We start from the raw sequence: 24,475 nt of genomic DNA, 5'->3' as shown, positions 1-24,475 counted from the left end.
TGAAAAAAGGTCCGCCTTTATTCACTCTGCAGACTGGGGGCTTAAGTTACAAGGCCTTACAAAAGCAGCATGGGAAACCACCCTGCTGCCTCCTGAACTTGTGCCCTCAGCCAGGTCTGGGCTCAGAACCGCCTTGTGTCTCCACCCTGGCCCGGACCTCCCACCTCCTCACTGAGTCCAGGGGATTTGCTCCTCTGGGTTCCAGGGACCTTTGCTGTCGGCTCCCTCTGGCCCAGGCCTGACGCTAGAGAGGGAGAACAGGAGGGCAGGAGGGAGGGCGGCCCCCCAGGATAGCACTTCCTGGATGGCGTTGCCAGCCTAGGAGAGCTCCCTGATGACAACAGCAGTTGCCGCTTGGTACCAGCAAGGACAAGGGCTGAGCCTCACTCCGGGAGCCACTCATCCCTTAGATTCTGTGTCGCCCCTCACCGAGGGCCCCTGCACAGCTGGGCTCTCGGGGCACAGAATGGGTGCCCTCGGGGAAGCTGCTCTGGTCACTGGCTCCCAAGGTGCTCAGCTCAGTGAAGGGTGGGGGTGTAGCCATTTTCCCCTAAATCCAACCTTCATCCTCCTCTTCCCATTCCGACCATCTTGGCAAGTCCTGTGGCTTTCTGGTGACTTTCAGATACAAAAAAGACCCAGTTCCCAGTTCCATCTAGTGACAAGGTAAACACCTCACAGCTAATCAAACGCTCATGGTGGGGGAAGGCTGTGTGGGAAGAGAGGGAGAGGAGAGACGAGAGGCTCTGTGTTTCGCTGCCCCCCTGGCGTAATCACCTCCTTGGAGTGTCGGCGTCTCCTTTCTGTGTGGCTGGTGTCCAGAGTTGGGCCTCCCTAGGGTGCTGGTTTCAGTGACTGCACAGTCCCTGCTGGTAACTGGTAACTGGCAGAGTGGCAGAGTGGGTGGGGAGAAGCAGAAGAGGTCCAGCCGCTTTCCAACAGCCCCTGGAGGGGAGTCTGCAGCCCAGTAGGGTCTTCTTTCTCTAGAATGTGAAGCCAAATGCTTCCTCCTTCCTTCGTCCCAACTCTGATTCCTAAGTGCAACAGGAAAAGTGCCTTTCAGCATCCTTGTTCCCATCCCGAGGTTGTCAGCCCCCGCCATCGAGTCCTTCCCCCTCCCCCGTCAACGTAATTCATTCCATGTTGGCTCTGTACTCTGTCTAATCCTTACAACCCTGCAGAAGACCAAGCATGAAGCCCATGTTGCAGAAGAGGAAACTGAGGCTTGCTTGAGACCACACGGCTTGTTGGTGTCAGAACCAGTCAAAGAAGGATATGGGATGCCTGACTGAGAATCTGAGGTCTGGATTAGCTCACTTCATCAAAACATTTCTCGGGTGGCCGGGTGGGGAAAAAAAAATTCTTGCCAGTTTAGTGCTGGGTGCCGAGGACACCAGCCGACTGAGACAGCCCCTCAAATGTTACACTCCAGGCAGAGTGTAGGCCTCACAGGCAGAGGCCCCAGGGGGTGGCACCAGGGGCGGGGAGCCCCAGAGCCACTGCCCCATTATCAGGGCCACCACAGACACTTGGCATCACCAAGGCCAGGCTGCTTTTCTTGGGGAAGGTATGTGTCCCACTCACCATTAACAGAATGGACACGTGAGTCCTTGCCCACTGGACGGGTCCTTGCTTTAGCTGAATCTAATGTGTGGAGATTTCATTTCACAAAAACCAATTAGGGTGAGGTTATTTGCTTCACCAAAAAAGTGAATGCAAGGGTTTTTCTTTTTTAATTTTTTTAATGTGTATTTCTTTTTGAGAGAGAGAGAAAGAGACAGAGTGTGAGTGGGGGAGGGGCAGAGAGAAAGGGGGACACAGAATCCGAAGCAGGCTCCAGGCTCTGAGCTGCCAGCACAGACCCCGATGTGGGGCTCAAACCCATGAACCGTGAGATCATGACCTGAGCCAAAGTCTGGTGCTCAACTGACTGAGCCACCCAGGCACCCCCAAGGATTTTTTTAATAATACCTTTGTTTAGGGGGCACCTGGGTGGCTCAGTTGACTAAGCATCCAACTCTTGGTCTCAGCTTAGGTCTTGATCTCACTGTCGTGAGTTCAAGCCCCACACTGGGCTGCATGCTGGGCATGAAGCCTACTTAAAATAATAACAATAATAATAATAATAATAATAAAGCTGTTTTATTTTTTTAAAATATCTAGATGGTAAAGCGTTTTTTTAATTTTTTAAATTTTATTTTTAACTTTGTAATTTAACTTTATTTTTTTATTTTTTAAAATTTACATCCAAATTAGTTAGTATATAGTGAAGGGATGATTTCAGTAGATTCCTCAATGCCCCTTACCCATTTAGCCCATCCCCCCTCCCACAAACCCTCCAGTAACCCTCAGTTTGTTCTCCATATTTATGAATCTCTTTTGTTTTGTCCCCCTCCCTGTTTTTATATTTTTGTTTCCCTTCCCTTATGTTCATCTGTTTTGTCTCTTAAAGTCCTCATATGAGTGAAGTCATATGATTTTTGTCTTTCTCTGACTGACTGATTTCACTTAGCATCATACCCTCCAGTTCCATCCACGTAGTTGCAAATGGCAAGATTGCATTCGTTTTGATTGCTGAGTAATACTTCATTGTATATATATACCACATCGCCTTTATCCATTCATCCATCGATGGACATTTGGGCTCTTTCCATACTTTGGCTACTGTTTTTAGTGCTGCTATAAACATGGGGGTGCATGTGTCCCTTCGAAACAGCACACCCGTATCCCTTGGATAAATGCCTAGTAGTGCAATTGCTGGGTCGTAGGGTAGTTCTATTTTCAGTTTTTGAGGACCCTCCATACTGTTTTCGAGAGTGGCTGCACCAACTTGCATTCCCACCAACAATGCAAAAGAGATCCTCTTTCTCCACATCCTCGCCAACATCTGTTGTTGCCTGAGTTGCTAATGTTGGCCATTCTGACAGGTGTAAGGTGGTATCTCATTGTGATTTTGATTTGCATTTCCCTGATGATGAGTGATGTTGAGCATTTTTTCATGTGTCGGTTGGCCATCTGGATGTCTTCTTTGGAGAAGAGTCTATTCATGTCTTTTGCCCATTTCTTCACTGGATTATTTGTTTTTTGGGTGTTGAGTTTGGTAAGTTGTTTATACATTTTGGATACTAACCCTTTATCTGATGTGTCGTTTGCAAATATCTTCTCCCATTCTATCGGTTGCCTTTTAGTTTTGCTGATTGTTTCCTTCGCTGTGCAGAAGCTTTTTATTTTGATGAGGTCCCAGTAGTTCATTTTTGCTTTTGCTTCCCTTGCCTCCAGAGACAATGTTGAGTAAGAAATTGCTGCGGGCAAGATCAAAGAGGTTTTTGCCTGCTTTCTCCTCGAGGATTGGGATGGCTTCCTGTCTTACATTGAGGTCTTTCATCTACTTTGAGTTTATTTTTTGTGTATGGTGTAAGAAAGTGGTCCAGGTTCATTCTTCATGTCGCTTCATGTCCAATTTTCCCAGCACCACTTGCTGAAAAGATTGTCTTTATTCCATTGGATATTCTTTCCTGCTTTGTCAAAGATTAGTTGCCCATACGTTTATGGGTCCACTTCTGGGTTCTCTATTCAATTCCATTGATCTGAGGGTCTGTTCTTGTGCCATTTAAAAAAATTTTTTTAATGTTTATTTATTTCTGAGACAGAGAGAGATAGAGCATGAGTGGGGGAGGGGCAGAGAGAGGGAGACACAGAATCCGAAGCGGGCTCCAGGGATGAGGGGCTCGAACTCACCAACTGTGAGATCATGACCTGAGCCAAAGTCGGATGCTTAATGGACTGAGCCACCCAGGCGCCCCCAGATGGTAAAGCATTTTTAAAACACAAGAAGGCAGAAAACAAAGTAATAATCATCTATCACCTCACCACGTAAGAGGCTAGAATGTAAAAGGCAGAAAACCTGAGCAGCACGAGAAGATGTGTTGGCTTACATGGTCAGACCACAGATAGCACAGGAGTAACATGATTCCCACTGTCTCTTGCATCTTCTTTTGTCCCTCAGCACCTTGGCTTCGTTCTCTGCAGGCTTTATCCCCACGCGTGGGAAATAAGACTGCAGCCTTACTGAGCTCACACCCTTATGATGCCCCCAAGAGGAAGAAGCTTCGCCTCCACTCAAATTCAGAAATCCCCGGGGAAGGACTCTAACTGTCGATTTGGGTCATGTGACCCACCCTGTAGTCTGAGGGACCGAGTTCTGTAATTACAGGGCATATGACTAGGCTGGGAGAGAAACCACTAGTTCTCCAAAAAAGGGGGCTGCTCTTCTTGTGGACAAAAAGGTAGATGACCACTTTATACCAGGGGAAAAGCACTCCTAATATGTGGCCTTTAGTGCAGGCAACAGAACCCATACAGGGTGGTTTACATAAAAAGGAAATTGTTAGAGACTATAAGGAATCTTCTGCTTCTGGCATTATAGCATCATGGCTGAGAACAGCTGAACTCTGAAAAACATATTTATTTGAAATGTAACTGATCTGACAAGAGATAGGGGATGTCCCTAAGCACACCCCCTCTGGGACAAGGGACCGGGGGCTGGCCAGGGCTGGGGCAGCAGGCAGCCAGATAAATTTCCTCCTGTTACTGGGAAACTGAGGCTTGGTCCAAGCCCAAAACAGGGAAGGGGAGTGTTGGAGTCCCTCATTCAAGGCGAGAGGAAGTAACCCCAGATCATGGCGCTTCCTGGTACCAGCAGAAGAGGAAAAGCAAATGCCGTCTGCAGGACTGCATCCCCAATCCTCGACCGAGACCTACAGGATTCCTACCAATTTGAAACCAACAATGAGCTCACAAAGATCGCAGGCACACGAGGAGGCAAGTTACTGTGTCTGTGAGTCAGCAAAAAACAACGAATTCCAGGTTTAGATCCCTAAAGACTGAAGATCAAAGGATTTTCAGATAAAAATATATAAAACATACATTTATGAAATGAAACATGCAGTCACAAAGAAGCCACTCGACAAAAACAACTAGGAAAGAACAGATGGGTTTTAAGATGGAACTTCAAGAAATGAACAATAGGGGTGCCTAAGTGGTTCAGTAGTTAGGTATCTGACTTCAGCTCAGGTCACGATCTCACAGTTCAGGAGTTCAAGCCCCGTGTTGGGCTCTCTGCTGTCAGTGCAGAGCCCGATTCAGGTCCTCTGTCTCCCTCTCTGCTCCTCCCCCACTCTTTCTCCCTCTCTCTCTCAAAAATAAATAAATAAAAAAAAAGAAATGAACAATATAAAGGTTGGAATCAAAAACCTTACTGAAAAGATATTAGAGACAGTTGAAGAGAGAATTAGTGAGCTGAAGCTATAACCAAAGAAATCACCTGGTAAACAGCACACACAGAGAGGCAAGAAAATGAAGAGTTTAAAAGAGATTTTAAGAGACATGGAGGACAGAGTAAGAAAATATAACATATATTTATCAGAATCTCAGAAAGAAGGAAAAGAGAAAAGGAGGAAATGAAATATTTAAAAATATAATGACTGTGCAGTCTCCAGAAGTGATGAACAACATAAATCCACTAAGAAAGTACACATTCCAGAGTGCCTGGGTGGCTCAGTTGGTTAGGCATCTGACTTGTGGTTTCGGCTCAGGTCATGATCTCACGGTTCACGAGTTCAAGCCCCACATCAGGCTCTGTGCTGACATCTCAGAGCCTGGAGCTTCCTTTGAATTCTGTCTCCCTGTCTCTCTGCCCCTCTCCTGCTTGCACTGTCTCTCTCTCTCAAAAATAAATAAACATTTAAAAAATTATATGGTAAAATACAATATGACAATAAAAATGAGTGGGTTGTACCTACATGCAACAACCTAGAACTGTATACTCATATACAGTTCTCATATGCTGAGAGAAAGAAATACACAAGAACATGTGCAGTATGGTTCCACCTGCATAAAGTCCGAAGTAGGCAAAAACTAACCTCTGTTATATCAGATTATATATCGGTGGAACTATAAGGAAAAGCAAGGGTATGATTAACATAAAAGGATAGTTACTGAGGCATGATTTAAAAAGGAACATATTGGGGGTCTAGTGTTAATTTTATAATTATTCTATTGTTGTCTTGTGCACCTTTCTATACATGGGTTATATTTTATAATTGTTCAAAAGTTCCAAACAAAACCAAACCAGAGTGCAGACCATCAGACCTACACTAAGGGATGTACTTCAGGAGGAAGGAAAATGATCCCAGAAAAGGAGGCTGAAATGCATGAGGAAACAGTGAGCAAATCAAATGAGGAACATGTGGGGGGAAAATCAAACAAACCCTACCCTAGAAAATAACAATAAGGTAGAGTTTGAGGGGGCCAATCAAAAAGGACAGACCTGAAGTACAGAATAAAATTAGGTCAGGCAGGAGAGGATAACCAGCGTCAAAGGGTTGCATTATTCAAGAAGGACATTAATATATTGCTCAACAACACATTCTGTTAATCTACAGATGGATTTTTTAAAATCCTGCTATATATTGTTGACAAAAGACACCTATAAGGCATAAGACAAAGAAAGTTTGAAAGTAAAAGGATGAAAAAAATATAGCAAGCAAACATTAACATCCCCCCACAAAAAACTTAGCGTAATTTTATTAATATCAGACAAGATCACTTTTAAGATAAAATACATTATCAGAGATCCAGAAAATCATTACATAATGATAAAAGTCAAATTGGTTCGAAGATATAACAACTCTAAACACCTAATTAGCTTTCAAATATATGGGGCAAAAAAATGGACAGAACCATAAGAGAAAGAATCCACTATCATGACAGAACACTTCATAGACCTTTTTCAATCATTAACAAATCAAGAAGACAAAAAATCCAGCAAGGGTATAGAAGATTTGAATGACAGAATTAACAAACTTGATCTAATGGACATGTATACCAGCCTGCACATGAAATAGATACACTCAAGAATACATAGAATATTCACACAAAATGACCACATGGTAATCATAGAACAAGTCTCAAGAAACATTAATAATTCAGTATCATGAAGACTGTAGTCTCTGACCACAATCTAATTACATCATTACTCATTAACCAAAAAAGTAAATAAAAATTTTCCATACATTTAAAACACACTCTCAAAATAAACGAGGTTTGAGTTGGGAGAGCACATGGGACTATAGATGAAAATAGAATGGCCATATGTTCACAATTGGACCTGGCTGTAGGTACCTAGGGGTTCATTATATATTCTCTTCTCTTTTATGTATTTGTTTTCCATGATAAAAGATTTTGAAAAACAATACTCAAGAATAACATATGTGTCAAATAATTAACAGTAAATTTTAAATATTTTACAATAAACGATGAAAACTAATCAAAACTTGGGGGATACAGTGAAAACAATGAGAAGAGGAAAACATAACACATTGAAAGCTTGAAAAAGAAGAAAGGCTGAAAATAACACATTAACTGTCCAAGTTACAGAGAGAACAGCCACATAAATTCAAAAACAGCAGCAGTCAGGAAATGACAAAAATAAGAGCAGAAATTAATAGACAGAAAACAATGCAAGAGAGAGAAAATCCATGAGGTCAAAATTGTTCTGTGAAAAGACCTATTAGATTGGCAAACCTTTGGTGAGATTGACCAAGAGAAAGAGAAGTCACAAATATACAATGAGGAAGCCATTGTTTATTGGCTTCCAAATAGGAAGCCACCCTGCCCAAGAGCGGAAATGAAAGGATGAAGGAAGTGTGGACAGCTGTGGAACATGGGGGGAATGCTGAGAGGGAGAGTCCAGACCAGCTCAGGTGAGGTGCCCAAGGTCACTCCACTGACCCTGGGGCTGAGCATCAGAACCTCAGCCACTTACAACCACATCCCTGAGAGCCAGAGTCCAGCTCACCACTGTCCTCACCAAGAAAGGGACTTCCAGGGAGCACCTGGATGGCTTAGTCAGTTAAGCGTCTGACTCTTGATTTCAGCTCAGGTCATGATGTGGAGGTTCATGAGTTTGAGTCCCACATCAGGCTCTATGCTGACCGCATGGAGCCTGCTTGGGGTTCTCTCTCTTTCTTTCTCTCTGCCCCTCCCCTGCTCTCCCCACCGCCTCAAAATAAATAAATATTAAAAAGAAAAGAAAGGTGCCTGCCTCTCTCCTGCCCACCTACCACCCTTTTGCCATTCACAGCCCCTCACAAGCATCTGATTGGTGGAGGCTGAGCTCTAGTTGGGAGAAAGACTCATGGTTCTGCTTTCTTCCTTGAGCAGGCAGGCCTCTCCAGATTTAGGGAATGTGGTCAAAAGATGCTGGAAAGGCTAAGATGGTAATTTTCATGTAATATGGATTTCTCTTACCATAACTAAAACATTTTTAATGCTCAAGCAGCCAAAAGGCATGTCATGGGGCCACTACAGGTAGTACTTATTAGGACCCTGGGAAAGGCTATGAGAAGTCTGAGGCTTTGCCCTACTTGCAAGCTAACAAGCTAGCCTGCCACCGTTTCATGGAGACTGGCAGAAGACAGGAGACTCGTGGGTCAGAGACAAAGGACTGTATTACTTAAAACAGAGCGGGCATCGTGAGTTTCATGTTTGCGCTGTTCCTCTTGCCCCACAAGTCCCATGGGGTGATGTGAAGCAGCCCAAGTGGGTGCCACCACACAGTGGGTCTGCATCACAGCTGAGGAGCCCCAAGCTTAGCGAACTCAAGTCTTTTATAAGGAACTACAAGCAAATCTGCCCAACCTTTGCCCTGGAAGGAGACAATATGGGACAGTAAACAAACCTGCCCTCTGCTCTGAAGAGAGATAGTATCTCCATCTTCCAAGACGGTTCAATATACAAACATACTTTGTCCAGAACAAAGGCGTGCATGTCGTGGAACTCAAGAGCAGGACAGGACAGGGCATTGCAAACAGAGGCCACAGGCTCTGTGGTCAAGACCCTCTCAGAGGAGCAGTGCCTAATGTGGTCAAGAACCAGGCCCCACGGCAACAGGGACAAGGACAAGGACCAGGGAAACTCCAGATTCTCACATGAGCTGATATAATAGGGATAGAGACTCAATAATAGCCCCTGCCAGTTGTTCTGCCAGCCAGGTAGGGAGTGGCTCCAAGCCAATTTTAAGTTTATTTTGAAAAATACAGAAATGTGACACCGCTCAGGCCCAGGTGTTTTAGAAACAGCTCCCACTGCTGTGTAATGGCCTGTCTCCTCTCTCTCTCTGGGACTACTCAGCAGCTCACCCATCACCTCTTCTCAGCTCCAGCCCCCATTCCAAGTCCCTGGCCTTGTTCTACCCCAAGACAATACAGCAGTGGCAGAGTGAGGGGGGTATTATTTTTACCCCATCTCATCTCAAAAGGATTCTAATTAACCAAAAAAAAAAAAAACAAAAAAACCATGCAAAACAAGACTTGTTGCATCAAATAAGAGGCAAAATTGAGGTAAAGTGGCCTTAATCTTGTACCCTGTTACTCCATGGGTCTCTGGATTGGGCTGTGAGTTTCCTGGTGGCCATAGCAAAAAGGGAAGTAATAACATCATCAGATACAAAACATAAATACAACACGGTTATTCAGAAGAAAGCTGGCCATTCCTGTACTAACATGGGAGAGAGATTTCTTCCCTGGTCCTCTTTGAGATAACATCATGTGATGTAATAAAAGCATCCTCGGGGCACCTGGGTAGCTTAGTCACTTGGGCGTCCGACTTCAGCTAAGGTCATGATCTCATGGTCTGTGAGTTCAAGCCCCGTGTCAGGCTCTGTGCTGAGCCTGGAGCCTGCTTCAGATTTTGTGTGTCTCTCTCTGCCCCTCCCCTGCTCATTCTCTGCCTCTCTCAATCTCAAAAATGAATAAATGTTAAAAAGAAATTTTTTTTTAAAAAAAAGCATCCTCAACAATATCCCTTCCACAAATACAGCAATATATCTGTTGTGACACTTTCCCGCAGTCTCCCTTAGTGAAGGATACATGTATCCAATTCAACTCAATGAGAGAAGTTCTAAGGGGCTAGAGAAATTCTAGCCATGGGCTTCTCAGAGGTCTCTCAGAAAGATTTAGAGGTTTGCCTTGGTGACCTGGGCCTCACCTGCTGGCTTCACTTGCCTAGACCTGCTCTGGCCTCATTACTGAGCCTTCTGCTTGTGATGGAGTTTCCTCAATGGCCCTTCTCTAATAACCTGGCCTCCACATTGTTGCCTTAACCCAAAGCCCTTGGGGCTTCCCCTCCCACACCTGTGGCAGACATCACTAATCCATCCCAGCACTGATCCTCAGTCCCTGTCCAGGATCAGATGACCGGAGGGCTGTAACAATGTCTGCAATCAGCGTAACCAACAAAAGATATCCAGGACACCTACACGCCAGTAAGAAAACGATAAATAGCCCAAAAGAAAGATAGGCCAAAGATCTAAACAGGCCTTGCAAAGAAAGAAACTACCAATGGCCAGTCCACGTGAAAAGTTGTTCAGTCTAACTAGTAACGAAGGAAATGCAAATTCGAACAAGAAGAAAATACCAGTTTGCACCCAACAGGCTGGCAAAGACTGATACACCTCGCGGAGCACGTGAAGAGACAGCAATTGTAGTTGGTGGTGGGAGCGTAAATTCGTGCTACCACTTTGGAGAATAGTTTGATGATTCTTAGTAAAGCTGAAGATGTATAAACATCACGACCGCAAATTTTTACCTCCAGATGACAACCGCAGAGAAACTCTGTGTTGTGTGTCCAGGGAGTCATGTTCAAGAAGGTTCTCTGCGGCATAGATTAAAATCATGAACTCCTGCGAGCAACTATTCTTAGCAGGAAGGTAGATAAATTGTGGCCGTCAGAAAATAAAGGACACGCAGATTACAAGGAGTGGGTTCGAGTGGGCACTGATAGATCTCAGAAGCATCATGTTGAGATAAAGCAACTGGCAAAATGATATGTAACGTGACGGTGTCATTCATGCAGAATTTTCTAACGCAAAGCAACATTGTTTGCAGATATATACTTATTTGGTAAGTTGTCAAGCATGTTTGGGAAGGAAAGAATACTTCAGAGAAAGGAGAAAGGAGGTCAAGGGTGGGCTTCAGTTTTTTTCCATGACTTTTATATATATATGGGCACCTGGGTGGTGCAGTTGGTTAAGTGTCTGAATTTTGATCTCAGCTCAGGTCATGATCTCACAGTTTGTGAATTCGAGCCCTGCATCAGGCTCTGAACTGATGGTGCAGAGCCTGCTTGGAATTCTGTCTCTCCTTCTCTCTGCCTCCCCCCTGCTCATGTTCTCTCGTTCTCTCTCTCTCTCTCTCTCTCTCTCTCTCTCTCTCAAATAAACATTAAAAATGTTTTAATTAAAATATATACATATTATACAAAATAAGTCAAAATATTTCAAACAAATAACCTTGTTAGAGTATAGATATTTGTTACATCATTTTCTGTATTTTTCCATATGTTTCAAATATTTCAAAATTTGTGATTAAAAGCAAAACAAAGAGTACTACGATCCTGTAGTGATGCTAGTCAGAGCAGGGATGATGGCAGGGAGACGTCACTATTTCCATCCCTGCCTGGAGTCCCAGTTTCTCTGACTACCACTCCCCCCACCACACACACTGTGGTAGTCCCCAGCATCCCCAGGGTTCCCACCCTGTCCCCAGGACCCAGCCATTGCTCATCTGATCAGAGGCCTTGCCGGCACTGCCCGGATCCCTGACAGTCACCTGCTCCTGATGCCCCACGACCACGATCTCCTACTGGATGCATGTCCTAGATGGCCGCCCATCACTCATCACACAAGGCTGAGCAGAGACCATGGGACTTTTTTAAATTATTTTTTTAAATCTTTTACTTATTTTTGAGAGAGAGACAGAGCATGAGCAGGGGAGGTACAGAGAGAGAGGGAGACACAGAATTCAAGCAGGCTCCAGGCTCTGAGCTGTCAACACAGAGCCCGAGCCCGACGCAGGGCTTGAACTCACAAACCTCAAGATCATGACCTGAGCCGAAGTCTGACACTTAACTGACTGAGCCACCCAGGCGCCCCGAGACCATGGGATTTAAAGCCAGAAGATGTGGGTTCAAACAGTAGTTCTGCCACATCTTGGCTGTGTGACCCTGAGAAAGTAACTTTACTTCATGTTAAGGATGATAAAACAACAGGAGAGAATTAACCTGGGTCCCTCACATTTGTGCAGCTGGCCTACCAGCCTTGAAAAGCTCACCCTTGGTCTTTCTGACCATGGAGAGAAGGAAATTCTAACTTGTTTAAGCCACTATGATTTTAGGGATTGAGGTAATACCGCTCTTCCCAGAACGCCCCTCAACATTATCTAAAGCTTTGCTTCTCAAAGTGTGGTCCCCAGACCCACAGCACAGGCCTCAGCTGGGAACTTGTTAGAGATGCAGAATCTCAGGCAAAATCCCAGAGACCTGTGTGCACGCTGGACCATGAGGAGCCCGGCTGCAGGCCCAGGATATGGAGAGGGACTTTCCTGTTGCCCTGGAATTGCTAAAGCTGCAAAACCAGGAAAACCGGGTACTGCGCACTCTACTCCTTTGTTCTAAAGCTGCTCCCAGAGCAAACAGCCCCCAGGGTCCACCCCCCTCCGTGAGAAGACAGCGGGCAGCCCCACCCCCAGCCCAGCGCAAAGTGATGTTGAGGCATCTCCCTCTTTGCCAGTTCCCACCTGCACCGCGGCCCCCACTGCAGACCCATCAAGAAGAGGGCTCCAAGGTGATCTGGGAGGGATGCCCGAAAGAGGGGGAATCTAGCAAGTGTCTCATTCCCCAGAGGGGCAGCTCAATAGTCCGGAAGTGACCATCCCCAAACCACTAGAATAGGACATCAGGGAAGAGGCGAGTGGGAAGGGACAGTCTTTTCTCCCAAAGGGAGGCAGTTCTGGTACACCAAGACCATGATGTGCCAGGGGACATTGCTCTGTCCCGGGGGGCAGGTGAACTTTCTTCAGGGGCACTGCCGGGGGCCTGGAGTCTGATGGAGGGATCCCTTCTCCTACGGCTCCTTCCGACCCCAGGTCCCCATGCTTTCAGACTCCCTTTACCTGTGGAGGCCTCGGCCTTGGCAAGGCTCCTGCGTCCGCTCATGGTAAACACACATTTGCCAAACAGTGGAGGGCGGGCTGCCCTTTCTCTCTGCCCGCTGTCCCCCCTCCAACGTCTATCTCCTCCTGCTCAAATGGAAGACCCGTTCAGGAAAGTTAGAACCCAAACTGCAGGAAGTGCAGAGGAGGGAACAGAAAGAGACAGAAAACAGAAAGATGGAAATTATTTGATCAGAAAGCCAAAACGTGGAAGCAACTCGAATGTCCATCAGCTGACGAATGGGGAAATAAAAGGTGGCATAGCCATATAATGGAATATCATTCCGCCATAAAAAGAAATGAAATGTCAGCACGAAATATCAGGATGAATCTTGAAGCCATGCCAGACACAAAGACCATATATCGTATGGCTCCGTTTACATGTAAATGTCCAGAATAAGCAAATCTATCAAAACGTAAAGGAGGGGCACCTGGCTGGCTCGGTCAGTGGAGCGTGCGACTCTTGATCTCAGGCATGTAAGTTCGAGCCCCAGGTTGAGTGGATAGATGACTGAAAAAATAAATTCTTCTTTTTTTTTTTTTAATGAAAGAAACAGAAAGTAGATGAGTGGTTGCCCAGGGCTGAGGAGATGGGGGAATGAGGGAAGGGTGCCAGCTAAGAGGTATAGGTTATCTTTTGTGGAGTCATGAAAATGTTCTAAAATCAATTGTGGTAGTGGGTGCACAACTTGGTGAATATACTAAAAGCCAGTGAATTGTGCGCTTTGAATAGGTGAATTGTATGGTGTGTGAATTTTATCGCAATAAAGCTGTTTCTAAAATTAAAAAAAAAAAAAAAGATAAGCATTCAAGAACATTTCTCTGAAGTGAGGGATAGGAGTTTCCAGACTAAAATGGCTTGTCAGGTGCCAATACAATGGACAAAAATAGACCCTCACCAGCGCCCATCATCATGATATTTCAGACAGGGATATTCTATGAGCTTTCAAAGAGGAAAAATAGGTCACTTTCCTAAAAAGGGTCGGGAACGAGAATGGCTTCCGACCGCTCTACTGCAACCTTAGATACAAGAAGCCAACGCCTCGTCGCCTTCAACATTCTGAAGGAAAGTGATTTCCCACACAGAATTCTGGAGCCAGCCAAAGTAGCAATCAAACGTGAGAGTAAACTAAAGACATTCTTGAAAGGGTTCCCTCCCACCAGCCCTTCTCAGGAAGTTAGGGGATGTGTCCCACCGATAGGAAGGGGTAAACCATGGATGATGTGGGGTACAGAAGGGGGCCCATCACAGTGGAGGGGAAAGGACATCAGGAAGGGTGAAGGGAGAGCCCAGGGTCCCAGCCGAGCACCCGGCAGAGAGAGGGCAGCCAGATCACATGAGATACCTCTGCTGTCTTTTAAAATAAAATTAGTCGGTTGAGCGTCCAACTTTGGCCCAGGTCATGTTCTCATGGTTCGTGGGTTCGAGCCCCGCATCAGGCTCTGTGCTGACAGCTCAGACCCTGGAGCCTGCTTCAGATTCTCTGTCTCCCTTTCTCTCTGCTCCCCCACCCCCCACCCCGCTCATGCTCTGTCTCTCTCTGTCTCAAAAATAAATATAAACATTAAAAAAATTGTTTTAATAAAATAAAATAAATTATAGTCTATACGCCCCTAGGTAAAATAGTGAGTGTTGACTACAGAAAATATGACATAGGGAAAAGGGCAGCCTGGCCCAGCTTCCACATGCTCTTGATCATTTGCTGATGAGTTTCCTCTTGCTCCCCCAGGCACAACCACCTCTGTCAGCTGGGAACCCTCATGCTTTGACCTCATGATTGAACAAGTGGCAACTGAGAAGCAGAAATCCAGAGGAGCCCACTCCCCCCATATACGTTGGCACACATATACACATACACACATACACATACACACAGGCACAGACCTCGCCATCGACTTGCTGGGAGCCCCAGGTTTTCAGGACCCATTCATAACCTCACCGATTTCTCCAGAAGAGGCTCCAGTCCCCTCTCAGGAGAGCCGAAGGCAGACTGTGACCAGAGGCTCTGTTCAGCTGACCTTCCCTGGAAGCCATCACCTGCCAAAAATAGACAGCCCTTCTCGGGCTTCTGTTACTTTGTATACTGACTACCATTTTCATTTCTGCACGTGCAATTCCTGCCTGATAAAATTTTCTAAGATTTTCTTTTGATTGAGGCAGAAATTAAAGAGTGGAGAGAAGAATGTGCCCAGAAGTCATGAAGTCCCAGAAGCTGGTATGCAAAGGAACATAGGTGAGTGCACCTAAAATGGAAAGTTTGAGGCGGGAGTTTGCAAGAAGTCAAGCCAGCCAGGTGAGCTACAGGGCTGACCCCTGGACCGTGGGGGCTTTAAGGCAGAGCAGTCCAATAGATGGCCACACCCTCTCCCAAGGGGCATTCCTGGACTTCCCTGAGCACCAGAGCAGCCGTGGGCACTGCTGGCGAGGGTCCTGGGGTGTTGTGAGGAGTCCTGCGGGGCCCAGGGTCTCCCACATTGCTGCCCTGCTGCCCTTGGCTGCTGGGCCTGGAGATGTCTCGGGGCAATGGATGGACACAGTCGTGCTGACACGGGAGCTGCCTCGGAGCTGGAAGCCCCACAGGTGAGCAGGCCGGGCCCAGGGAACTTGTCTCTGTTCCTTAGCCACACCCTGAGTTCTGGTCCCAGACAAGAGTTAGGACCTGGGCTGTGGCCCCAGCTCCCCGCACCTGCCCTCAGTGATCAGGAGAGAGTGGACGATGCCCTCTCCAACCCAGGTTATCTCACCTGGGCCACACATGAACATCTAGAAAGGTTATGGGATTAGACTCGTGGTCAAGAGAGCTATCATGCAGGTAGTGGGGCACTGTTCCCCTCCTGAGCCCCAGGGAGGGTCACCCCCAATCCCTGCCTCTCTAGACTGGACCCCTCAGTGCTTCCTTCCCCACCCTTCCGCTTGCCACAGGCCTCAGGGGCCCTCGGAGCCTTGTTTCGTCCTCAAAGAACAGGAACAGAGGTGGGGATTCGCCTCAGTGTCACAGCCCAAGAGCCCAAAGTGTCCCAACCCCAGCCAGACGCCCCGAGCCTGGAGCCCCTTCAGAGCAGGCGCGGCAACGCCGACCACAGCCACGAGGTGGCGCCAGGAAACCGCCTGAGACGCCCAAACCCAGCCCCAGCCCGGTTTCATAGCTCTTCCTCTCTCCGCGCCGGCCGGGGTCCCCTCGGCTCGTCCGCACCCGGGCCTCGGTTCACAGCAGAGCCTGGCCGGTGGGCCGCGGGCCGGAGAGGAGGCGGGGGAAGCGGGGCAGCTGTCGGGACATCCTCGTGAAAGGAGCCTAGGGACCGCTTCGGTCCAGGGCGACCTGGAGGCTGGACGCGTGCACCAGCAATATCCGGGGTCCTGAAGGTGCCCCCATCAGGTGTGCAGCCCACCCTCCCCACAGAACCCCTGGGGTGAGCCGTGTTCCTCCTGGATCGTAAAAGGGAGAGCAAGGGAATAGAACATGGAGGAGAAATAGAAGACCTTGTCGTTGGCAGAGCACCTCGGGTGCCCAATTCTGCCTGTGCCCAGCTCTGGGCCAGACTTAGTATTTCTAATCTTGTACAGGGATGCTCCTATTACCAACCATTCTCCACCTTCCTTTCCCAGGCTGCACAGCTCTCGGTGGTGGGAGCTCACTGACAGTGGAGCTCACCTCTGCCACCCAGCCCCAAACCCTCAGCCAGGGCCACCCCATCTGTGCAGGGGCGCCTCAACCCCACGGAAGGACCAGAAGTGCTCACCACTGTGCGGGGCCAGGAGTCATCCCAGGGACCTGGCACATGCCTAACCTGAAGCCCAGGCTTCTGCAGCCTGAAGAAGGACAGGCTCCCCACCCCCACCCAATCTACCCCTGAACTGCAGCCACCTCCCTCCCGGCCCACACACCCTGTTGGGGAACCAGGAGGCCTGGAAAGAAGAGGAGCTTTAGAGCCCAGGCAGACCTGGAATAAAGCTGGTTCTGCACTTACTGGCTGTGTGATCTTGGGCAAGTCGTCTAACCTCTCTGGGTCTCACTGTCCTCATCTGTAAAGCGAAAGCACTCGTGCCCATCCCGGGAGGTTGTAACTGGTAGAAACCATACCCATGAAAGAATATTCCTGGTGTGTAGTAGATCCTCAATAAACTCTGCTGATTGGATATTCATCGGCTCCTATTTTGTATCAGACCCTCTGCTGGTGTTCAAGGGATCCCAGAGATGAAGGGGATGTGACTGCTGCCCTCCGAGAATGACCTTTGGGGAAGATAAAATCCATGCTTCAAAAGTCAGGCAGCATTTTCCTGATGTTAAATGTGGCGGCATTCAAACATTTATTAAGTTTCAGGCTCTAAACACGCTGCAGGAAACAGTGAATGTAGTTACCCTTTATTGAGTATATACTCTGCACCAGGTTCCTCACCTACATTTGTTCAACAGCTGTGTGCTGGGGCCCTAGTGGGCGCCAAGTACTTGGCGGGGACCTGGGGCACAGCCACGAGCAGGATGGTGACTGCCCGCGAGGAGCAGACAAGCTAGCGGGGAGCAGATGACAAAGTCATGACACAGACGCACATGTAATTAAGGTAAGTGCCTCTCAAAGGGACATGGAAGGAGCCTTACCGAGGAGGACACCCGAGGGTGGGGGGAGGGAGCATCCGCCCCGATGCAGGCAGCAAGAAGGGGTGTCGTCAGTACCAAATTTTAAAACAATAAGAACCCACTAAAAGTGAGTCTGCTTTTTATTATCACTGCATACCAGCAATTCTAAACAGTGTCCTCCCCCTAGGTTCTGTTGTTGGTTTAAGACCTCAACGATTGTTTCCATTATTGTTAATTTTTAGTAATATACATGTAAGTTTCAAATTAGTACATTTTCATTACTTATCCCTTAAAAAACATTGTATTCTGCTTGGAAATTAATTGGGACAATTCCCAGTCATTGAGCCACTCCCGGGACCAGCTACCCGCGGTCATGTGGATGCAGAATTGTTCATGCTCACTTCAGAGGAATGTTGTGTCTCGAATCCCTGTTGCACTGTCCTTCATTTAAACAGTCCGTTTGGAATAAACATTGGTAGCATAGTTCTATGTGACCATTTGGAGTTCTTATTTGTTTAAAATTTTTCAACTTAGGGAAGTTATCTGAGAGCTGCTAGAATCGATCCTGAAGAACTACGTGTGGACAATACCGCAATTTCTGGAATTTCTTGTTGAAAATGGATTTTTTCTGAATTTCCACCAAACATCCTTATGTTTAAGGCTCTCCCTAATTATTTGTGTGTCTATTGCTTCGGGTGAGAAAGAACATTTCCAAATAAAAATTAATTGAAAATATTCTTTGGTTAATTATGATCAAAGATAAATTGATAAATTTGATCAATCTGAGCTACTTCTTGAACATAAAAATATGCAAAGATCAGGGGAGCCCAGGTGGCTCAGTCAGTTAAGTGTCCGACTTCGGCTCAGGTCATGATCTCGCAGTCTGTGAGTTCAAGCCCCGCATCAGGCTCTGTGCTGACAGCTCTGAGCCTGGAGCTTGCTTCGGATTCTCTGTCTTCCTCTCTCTCTCTGCCCCCCCCCCCCCCCGCCCACACACACCTCTCTTTCAAAAGTAAATAAACATTTTTAAAAATATGCAAAGATCAGGGTTTTTTAAATGTTTTTTATTTATTTTTGAGAGAGAGCACGGGGGGGGGGGGGTGGAGGGGACAGGGGCAGAGAGAGAGGGGGACAGAGGATCCAAAGCTGGCTCTGCACTGACAGCAGTGAGCCCATGTGGGGCTCGAACTCATGAACCATGAGATCAGACCCAAGCCAAAGTTGGCTGCTTAACCGACTGAGTCACCCAGGCGCCCTGCAAAGATCAGTTTCGACAGTCTGACATGTCTGCAGAAGGCTAGAAAACAGAAAATGCAGTGTTATCATTTATTACCACAATAGATGTAAATAGACATTTTTCCCTTTCCTCAAAAAATACATTGATTAAAAGGTATTAATCCATTGCTTAAAACATTTTATTGTACTATAATATTGGTTTTATTTTTTACTATGATTATATGTATGAAATTCAATAAAAGAAATTTTGCACTGCATTTTTTATTGGTCACGGTTGCTATTCATGTCATGATTATTATTGAAAATCACGTATAGAAGAGGGATATCTTTAAAAAAAAAATCTACTCTGGATATCAAATACTCTAAGTATGCCTCTGCAGTCAGGAAAGGCTTCCCTTGAGTAAGTGAAACCCCAGCTAAGGCTTGAAGGGTGAGTTGGAGATGGCCAGGAAAAGAGCATGCTTTGGGCAGAGAGAAGAACATGTGCAAAGGCCCTGCATCACAGCAGAGGAAAAACTCAAAACTGGCACTATGGCTAGAGCAGAGTGAGCAAAGGTGAAGGGCCACAAGCTGAGACTCCAGAGGGTGGTAGGGGCCATGTGATTGGAATGGGATTTGGTTGGACTCTGAGAAAAACCAAAATAAGTGATTTAACTTAGATCACATTTTATTTCTGTTTCCCATAAGAAAAGCCCATAGGTTGGCAGGTGTGTGCATAGCAGTGTTAGGGACCAGGCCCCTTTTGTCTTATTGCTCTACTGGCCCCAGTATTAGCTTCCTCCTCATGGTCCAAGATGGCTGCTGGAGTCTCAGCCATCATGTATACATTCTAGTCAGCAGGAAAGAAAAGGGGCAAAGGAAGCCCTCCCCGCCCCCCCCCACACACACACACATTAGAACCCAACACCTGCCTGCATCCAGTCAGTCATGATTTAATCATTTGGCCCATCCCAGCTATAAGGGAGGCTGGGAAATGGAGTCTACATAAATGGCTTTGTGCCTGGCTATAAGCAAGGATGCTCTTTCTAAAGAAGGAAAGAATGGGGGCGCCTGGTTGGTTCAGTTGGTGGAGTGTGAGACTCTTGATCTCGGAGTTGTGAGTTTGAGCCCCACATTGTGTGTACAGATTACTTAAAAGTAAAATCTTAAGGACGGCTGGGTGGCTCAGTCAGTTAGTCATTTGAGTTTACTCAGGTCATGATCTCACGGTTCATGAATTCGAGCCCTGCATCTGATGAGCTGGAGCACTGCTTCTCTCTCTCTCTCTCTCTCTCTCTCTCTCCCTCTTTCTCTACCCCTTGTGGGATTCTTTCCCTCTCTCTGTTCCTCACTTACTCGCGCCCTCTCGTTTTCAAAAAAATAAAATAAAATAAAGTAAAATAATATCTTCAAAAAATAAAGAAGGAAAGTCAAAACCACAATGAGATACCACCTCACACCTGTCAGAATGGCCAACATTAACAACTCAGGCAACAACAGATGTTGGCGAGGATGTGGAGAGAGAGGATCTCTTTTGCATTGCTGGGGGGATTGCAAACTGGTGCAGCCACTCTGGAAAACAGTATGGAGGTTCCTCAAAAAACTAAAAATAGAACTACCCTATGACCCAGCAATTGCACTACTAGGCATTTATCCAAGGGATACAGGTGTGCTGTTTCGAAGGGACACATGCACCCCATGTTTATAGCAGCACTTTCAACAATAGCCAAAGTATGGAAAGAGCCCAGATGTCCATCGACGGATGAATGGATAAAGAAGATGTGGTATATATATACAATGGAGTATTACTTGGCAATCAAAAAGAATGAAATCTTGCTATTTGCAACTACGTGGATGGAACTAGAGGGTATGATGCTAAGTGAAATTAGTCAGAGAAAGACAAATATCATATGACTTCACTCATATGAGGACTTTAAGAGACAAAACAGATGAACATAAGGGAAGGGAAACAAAAATAATATAAAAACAGGGAGGGGGACAAAACAGAAGAGACTCATAAATATGGAGAACAAACTGAGGGTTGCTGGAGGGGTTGTGGGAGGGGGGATGGGCTAAATGGGTAAGAGGCATTAAGGAATCTACTCCTGAAATCATTGTTGCACTATATGCTAACTTGGATATAAATTTAAAAATTAATTAATTTAAAAAAATAAATTAAAGGGGCACCTGGGTGGCTCTGTCGGTAGAGCATCTGACTTCAGCTCAGGTCAGGATCTCACAGTTCTCTCATGATTCATGGGTTTGAGCCCCATGTCAGGCTCTGTGCTGATAGCTCAGAGCCTGGAGCCTACTTCAGATTCTCTCTGTCTCTGTCTCTGTCTCTCTCTCTGCCCCTCCCCGGCTTGCATTCTCTTTGTCTCTCAAAAATGAATAAACGCTTAAAAATTTAAATAAATAAATAAATAAATAAATAAATAATTTTTTTAAATGTTTTATTGTTTATTTTTGAGAGAGAGAGGCAGAACATGAACAGGGAGGGGCAGACACACACACACACACACACACACACACAGAATCTGAAGCAGCTCCAGGCTCTGAGCTGTCAGCACCGAGCCCGACGCGGGGCTCGAACTCACGAACCGCGAGATCATGACCTGAGCTGAAGTCAGACACTCAACTGACTGAGCCACCCAGGTGCCCCCAATAAATTTTTAAAAATGAAGGAAAGAATTGATCATGGGGGATGGGCACATGGCTGCCACACCACGAAAAGAATGTTGGCCTTTTTCCTAAAAGTAATAATAGCCATTGAAGGTTTTAAGAGCAAGAATAGTGTCCTACCTTCACTTTAGGATGGTAAGGAGTGGCTGGCCAGTCAGGGTGGCTTCAGGGAGGCAGGAGGAAGCTCCAGCAACGGTCCAGGCACAGTGGTGTGGGGGTGGAGTGGATGCAGAAGAAGAGGGAGAGGAGATGTCGAAGATGCCAAGACCAGAGTGGAAGAGAAGTAAGTTTGTGGGTGACCGAGCGAGGTCAGTTTGCACTTGTGATGTCTGAGGTGCCTTTAAGACATCCCAGTGGGGATGTTGGCGGGCAGTTGCCTACACAAGTCCAGAGCACAAAGAGCGGTCCAAAGGGCAGACAGGAGTGAGGGGGTTATGGTGACGAGATGCTAGTAATGCCACAGGCCAAAGGAACACACACAGGCGCGAGGGCAAAGGCTGAGCCTTGGTAATCCCATCAGTGACAGGCTGGGAAGAGAAAGTGGAGAAGGAAACAGCAAGACCAAAGATGAGACGAACAGAAGGCAGAGCTCTCGTGGAAGCCAAGGGGATTGAGTGTTTTGAGGAGAGAGAGAAGGCCTTCCCTGCCGTGACCTTCCCTGACCTGTACTGATGCAGAAGCAGGGATATGATGAGAAAACCTGAAGTCAGGGGTCAGCAGATCTGGCCCCGACACCTCCCTGACTAGAACTCAATTCCTCATCTGTAAAGTGGGGCCAGGACACCAACCCTTCTGTGTAGCCATTCTTGTCGCCTCTCCAACATCATTCCTCCTGACTTCCTCACGGAACCACAGTTTTGTTGGAGTAACTATGGCAGAGACTGCCGATTGCCCCCACATCCATTCTCCCTTCTTCCATAGAAATGGAAATTTCAGCTGGCCAAAGACTGCATTTCTCAACTCCTTTGCAGTAAGGGGTGGCCATGTGACTGCAGTGGGTTATGTTATAGGAGAGGAACCCCGAGCTTAGGGAACCTGAAACTTTCCATTTATTTATTTATTTATTTATTTATTTATTTATTTATTTATTATTTTAGAGGGTTCAAGGGAGAGAGTGTGAGCAGGGGAGAGGTGCAAAGGGAGAGAGAAAGAATCTCAAGCAGGCTCCATGCCCAGCGTGAAGGACCAGGCGGGGCTCAATCCCACGACCCCGGGATCATGACCTGAGCCAAAATCAAGAGTTGGACCCTCAACCAACTGAGCCACCCGGGTGACCCGGGGAACCTGAGTCTTTTAAAACCAGATCTTAACAAACTTGCCCTTTGACCTGGACGAAAACGCTACCTTTAAGGCTGTTTGCTGTACACACCTCTTTGAGAGGTGTGCAGAAACATGAGAGACCCGCAGAGAATCATCTCCCAGCATTGCAGTAATATTGGATTTTGAGTGAGCAGCGGTGTAATTATGGCCCCTGAGACATAAAGTTGAATTGTTAGCAGCTTCCAGGAAAGCTCTCTTCGTTCACTGTACGTTGTCACGTCTAGACGTGACACTTGCCGACAGGCGGCCATCTTGTGACCATAAAGAAAAACATGGCTGACCTCTTGGCAATGGCAGAGACAAAGATTGAAAATAGCCTTGGTACTTGACGACGCTGTTGAGCCACTCACCCACTACTGGCACCATTTCACTTCTTGCCACCTTGTTACGAGAAAGCAGAAATTTCCTCACCGTGGAAGCCACCAGAGTCAAGTGTCAGCTTGAGGCATCCTGAATCTTGCTCTAGTATGGTGTGCCTCCCTCCTACAAGTGCTGTGAGGCCATCCGGTGTGAAAGCTCAGGTGGGAAGTGCTGGGGGCAGGGTTACTCAGAGGGGACTTCGGACCACCATCAGGTCACTTGGGGGTTGGCGGAGGGGGCCCAGAAGAGGAGTGGAGCCCGGCGACACACTCGGCGATTTCAGGGTGGCTTGGGGCTGTGGGTGACAGATGGCTTGTCAGATCAGTTCGTCGGGACTAATGGGCTGCTCTGATACCACCCACGGAACATGCTGGGTGCAGATCTGAACAGTTGAGAGGGAGCTTTCTGGAGGCACTGGCTTTGAAGCCAAACGTGAATCTAATGGGGGGAGATTTCAAGCACCTTGAACAAGCTGGTGGGGCATATTTGGGGGAAAAGCAGGTATTCTATCACTCTTCAAATCCTCAAATGACCCTCCTCTCAATTAAATTCAAAAGCAATTATTGAGCACCTAGAGTGTGCAGATGAAAAAGACACAAGTGCTGCCTACTGCTGGCTTGACATCTGGAGGTGGCAGGGGATTATCATTTACCTCTCGGCTCAGGCTCGCTTCCTCTGGGCAGCCTTTCCAGACCCACACCCTCCTCACCCCCACCTCTGCTGCTCACCATCTCAGCTGGGTTACCCTCCTGCTCCCCCTGGAGGCCCTCCAACTCAGCTGAATCAGCCACCCCCCTCCCCACGCCCCACCCCTCCCCCCAAATCGGTCCAGTGTGGATCTTCCCACTCCCCCCACCAGGCCACACGCAGCACGATGCCAGGCACAAGAAACAGGCAGGACGCATGCGTTGAGAGGGACAGAGGAAGGCGAGCCCCTTCTGGGAGGTCCCACCAGAAAAGGGCTCCAGGGAGAGATGAACAGAGTGACAGGGCTGGGCGTGGGGATGGCCTGTCAGGTGGAGGGAAAAGGGGTGCAGGAAGATAGGGGCCAGGCCCTAAGCAGGGGGGTAAAATTCAGCTGGCAAGGTTACACGGAAGAACCTATGGATGTCCTTGGTGCTACAGCATGGGCAGGCCCCTGGGGATTTCGAGCAGGATAATTAACCTCATACAGGCGTGCCTCAGAGATATTGTGGGTCGGTTCCAGACCACCACAATAAAGCCAGTCAAATGAATCTTTTGGTTTCCCAGTGGTATAAAAGTTATGTGGAC

At 47.1% G+C, this 24,475-nt stretch overlaps 2 long non-coding RNA genes across 2 annotated transcripts; one reads left to right on the top strand and one right to left on the bottom strand.

Annotated features, from left to right (window-relative positions):
• LOC109271471 (uncharacterized) lies at positions 1 to 22,475 on the bottom strand. Its single transcript, XR_002081977.2, has 5 exons — positions 21,644 to 22,475; positions 17,132 to 17,281; positions 14,935 to 15,087; positions 13,011 to 13,178; positions 1 to 1,034 (listed from the first exon to the last, which is right to left on the bottom strand). It is a non-coding gene; the product is annotated as an uncharacterized LOC109271471 (long non-coding RNA).
• Positions 15,127 to 18,600, top strand: LOC109271472 (uncharacterized). The gene is made up of 3 exons (XR_002081978.2): positions 15,127 to 15,283; positions 17,465 to 17,610; positions 18,161 to 18,600. It is a non-coding gene; the product is annotated as an uncharacterized LOC109271472 (long non-coding RNA).
• Positions 22,476 to 24,475: the final 2,000 nt, after the last annotated feature.

This window comes from Panthera pardus, unplaced genomic scaffold (assembly GCF_024362965.1).
Source record: "Panthera pardus isolate Hobbes unplaced genomic scaffold, ASM2436296v1 HiC_scaffold_17, whole genome shotgun sequence".
Lineage (NCBI taxonomy): Eukaryota > Metazoa > Chordata > Mammalia > Carnivora > Felidae > Panthera > Panthera pardus.
This window is presented reverse-complemented; position numbering and strand designations above follow the sequence as displayed.